The sequence below is a fragment of the Lepeophtheirus salmonis genome, chromosome 13 (genome assembly GCF_016086655.4).
Source record: "Lepeophtheirus salmonis chromosome 13, UVic_Lsal_1.4, whole genome shotgun sequence".
Taxonomy (NCBI): Eukaryota; Metazoa; Arthropoda; class Copepoda; order Siphonostomatoida; family Caligidae; genus Lepeophtheirus; species Lepeophtheirus salmonis.
This window is the reverse complement of record NC_052143.2, coordinates 44,394,786-44,399,281: the sequence shown is the minus strand read 5'-3', so window position 1 is coordinate 44,399,281 and position 4,496 is coordinate 44,394,786. Positions and strand designations below refer to the sequence as shown.

The window sequence follows — 4,496 nt, the reverse complement described above, 5'->3', positions numbered from 1 at the left end:
ATTATTCCATTTTTTGATAATAATTAAGCACAATAAAATTATTTTTTTAGTATTCATTTATTGTATTAAGTTCTTTTTGGGTCAATTTATATATGTCACGAGGGGGTGCTGAAAGTTCGTGCCGTAGCTCTTCTTATAGGCCTTTGGAAAATAAAAAAAGACTCTTCAGATTGAAAACGAGAAAAAGCCTTTTATGCCTTCTAGCACATATTTTATCCACCTCTAATGATATATGTGAACTGGTGAATTTTTGTGGTTAATGAAATATCGTTGAATAGTATTTTTTTTAAATTGATTTTCATTATGAATACATGTAAACTAGTCAAATCACTCATCGAGGTTAAGTAAATACTTGTGAAACTCCTTTAATTTGTCCTTGAATGTGATGACATTTTGAGCACAATTTTATTTTAACGTCATACTCTTGATGACAATTGCAATTGACTTTGCCTTATTTTACATTTAAAATCAAAAATCATCGACAAATGTTTCTTTCGAGTAGATGCAGGTCTAACATTACTTGTTACATTTTCAAAAAAACCAAATTTCAATTAGTGTTCTACTTATGTCTAATTATTCTCAAGGTTTTTTGTTTTGCCCTTTACTCGGCATTAATATATTTTCAGATTTTAAAACAAATAAACAGAAAGACACAAACAAAATGAAACAAGCAAATGTAATAATGACAACTATATGAAAAAATACTAGATATTACAAATATGCTGAAAATCCTCCTGTGTCTTTTTCTTTCCTTGACCTTAGGGCGTACAAAATATGCTGTTTTTATGACTGTTTGTCCCGCTAAAAAAGGTTAAAAAGTCATCATTCTGAAGCTTGTCAAAGTCAGATGTTATCGATTAACTAATTATACTAAAGGTTAATAGAAATACTCCATTGTACCATCACACTTTTCCTACAAATATTTAACTTCCACCAAGCTTTCTAATAGTGACGTCAAAGAGTATACCTGTTACCAAGAGTATCTATATATATATCCCCTTCTTTGACTGTTATTGTTAGAGTACCGCTGTTATACTCTATGACGTCATAGTTTTCTGTCTTGCCCAGCAGTCGATACAGTACATCAAAGGGAACATTCTTGCAAGCCCGATTGCATGATGGCATAACCTTGTATTTCTATTAATCTTGATTATACTGTGACTTTAGATTCAACTTGGACTACAAGTTAAAACTTTCAAACTTGTATAAAACTCAATCATTGGTGAACATTCTGGGAAGATTACTGAAAATCAGCTTTCTTAAAATTATTTGAGGGCACATAAATGATTACCGAGTAGACTACAGCAACTTTTTTGAAGAGTTTTAATACAAGAATCTTCTTTTTTTTTTTAAATAAATAAAACAAACAAACAAAAGTCAAAAGTCATTGCAATTAAATAATATGTTCCCCATCTACGTTATTATTTTCCAAAATTTTAACTAATTATTGTTCCATCCAAATTAACCCATAATTATTCCATTTTAAACTCATTTTCTCTCAATATAATGTCATGCCATTATCAAAAAACAGTTCACTCAATTTCTCACTGAAAATAACAGATAGCAACGAGTAAACCAGTCCTTGGGCCATACTTTTATAAGGTAGCTAGACATAAAATGATCACCTGTCTTCTGATATCTTCTCCGGGGTATCTGAGGACTTTTTTATAATTTCTTGAAATGATCTGTTTCATGAAGCATTTTAAAAGTAGAATTATTTTTAAAAAAAGCAAAAAATAAACTTATACTTTATTCATAAATTGACTACTATCAAAATATTAACTACTTTTTGGTCACTTTAAATCAGAGGTATCCATTTTTTTCGATAATAGGGCCCATTTGGCATTTCAAACAGATATAAGGTCCTCATGTTTATTAATGAGTCATAACTTATAACTTTTTTTAGAGTACACAAATCTCTTTCATATTCTTATAAGGGACACTTTAAGCATGTTTAAGGGCTGCAGATTGACAGCCCTTACCTTAGATTACTTTATCTCTGGATTTCCCCATCTGGTATATTTTTCAACTTGAAGATAACATTAAAGTAGAAAATGCATGTCTTTAGCATACCTAGAATATGCCTAATTGCATAAATAAACCAAAATGTCATTATTTAATAGACAATTAGATTAGATATAATATGTAATTATGTAGGAATGTATCAAAGCATTAATTCATGACGTCGGCAAATCGTTTGATAAATTACAATTGGCAACTGCATCATTAAATATGGATACATACATTAACATGGAACAGAGTTGTTACTAAGTCTATCAAAAATATGATTATTTAAAATGCAAAATTCTTAGATATATGTCAATACATATTTTAAAAATCATTTCAAATATATATTTACTTTTAAGCAATATATTTATTATAATTCCTATTCTATCGTGGATATATTGCGAAATAACCTTGCTTACTGAATATAAAGGAATAAATAAAAAAGTATGATAGTTCGTTCTGTACATGTAATAATTATTAATTCGATCATAATTACATAAAAATGATATAATAATATTAACTAGTTATTATATACAATGGTATCAACCAAAACAATAGTTATTCATACATCAATCACTCCAAATCTTGTATAAGATCAGCGGCACCGGAACCATAGGGCGCCAAGAGGCCATTGGTCTCCACTTTTGAAAAAAAAAACAGATTTAACAATAATAAAAAATCTTATTCCTTCAAATTTCTCCTCAAAAATTTCACTACTAAAATTTAGATACATTTTTTTTGTTATAAATTTACTATTTATGAAAAAAGCTTTATCTCAAAATTGTGAAAAAGCCCAATGCCCCCTCCCAAAAAAAATGTTCTTCTAATGACGTCACAATTAAATAATTTGCCCCTCTCACTTGCAAATAAATTCCATCACCGGCGTCTGGGATCATATACTTTTATTAGAACTGAAGAGTTCTATAAAGAAAATATAATCAAATGTAAAATACAGTGTGGATTGAACATAAAAGTGTTTGAAGAACCCTCTATATTGTGAACATACATACTTATTTACTGCCACATCAATTTGGCAATTTTAGTATACTACCTTTTCATTTTATCACTCCATGTTTTTTATCTCCATGCTTGTTACTAACTTACTAAACAAGGAACTAATCAAGGTTAATAGAAATACAAGGTTATACAATAACACGTGTACGACTGATGTTTGACTATCACCACGCTTTTAATGTTGACGTCATAGTAGATGAGTGGTTGTGTGTTTCTTCAAAATCTGTATTTCCTACCCAGCAATCGGTACAATACATGAAAATAAATAATGTCAGCAATCCCGATTACATGATGGTCTAACATTGTATTTCTACTAACTTTTGAACTAGTGTTGCATCGGACCTTATGTATTCGATCCAGTATAGTCTTGGGACTTACAGTCTTAAAAAGGTTCATTGTTTAATAATCCAAATACGATATATACTGTAATTATTAAGAGTATTACGGAAATCTTGCAAAAATATTCATCTTATCATTTTAATGCAAATATATTCTTATGCATATTTTTACTTAACTATATAATTCATTCAATTATATTATATAATGGAATAAAACGATTTCACGAGGGAACGATTTTACCTTCTTTAAAAATCTAAAAGTGGGATTGAACTGGATGAGACCATCTGGACTGGACTGTGGGTAGGGTTGCCAACTGTCACTTGAAAAATGGAATCATCCTGTATTTAGAGAAAAAAAGCAACCGTCCCGTTTTGAGCTGAAACGGTCTCGTAATACTCTGAGTTTTAAAAAATAGTCAGTTAAATGCCAAATGAATAAAAATGCGCTTTATATGAAATTTTATGAGAAACGTGTTCCCAGGGCATGTCTTGCTCTGGACCCATGAGTTGACAGAATATTCTCACACCTGTACGATGACACAAAATACGCTCATCCAATTGGCCGAGGAGGTACTGTTTTTTTTACTGCAACTGTGGCCTACCATCATGGCCTTTGAAGCACAAATATGTATACAATTTTTCTACAGATGTTCTATAAATGCACTATTTCAGGATGGACGTTGGACACTTTCTATCTACTGTTATATAATAGTGTATATAATTTTATGTTAAACAAAACAGGTTTTTGAGACACAATTATGGTTAAAATGTTTCTAAAGACGTTCTCTTTCCACTTATGTTAATGCACTAAAAATATATTCTATTTCAGGGTGGATATTCTACTTTCTATCCTTTGTTTTATATTAATGTACACAGGATTATTTAGGCAAGACAGGTTTCTGTTTAAGAAAGATTCTTATTTTGTAGAGTTGATTTTTTTTATTCAAAAAAGTGAATTGCTGGATATTAATTTGTCTTTCATTTGTTCATGTCACTCAAAAATATCCATCTAATTCAATTTAGGGTTAAAAAAATAGGGAATTTGGAAAAAAATTACGGCGGAAGGAAAGGTGAAGGCCATTGGGTCTTCCGAACCTGCCAATGAGTTGCTCCTTATTTATTTTTCAAAGAGGTGGC

General features: G+C 30.2%; 1 long non-coding RNA gene across 1 annotated transcript; it reads right to left on the bottom strand.

The window, feature by feature from the left end:
• Positions 1-2,460: 2,460 nt before the first annotated feature.
• Positions 2,461-4,281, bottom strand: LOC121128142 (uncharacterized). The gene is made up of 2 exons (XR_005868052.2): positions 3,601-4,281; positions 2,461-3,444 (listed from the first exon to the last, which is right to left on the bottom strand). It is a non-coding gene; the product is annotated as an uncharacterized lncRNA (long non-coding RNA).
• Positions 4,282-4,496: the final 215 nt, after the last annotated feature.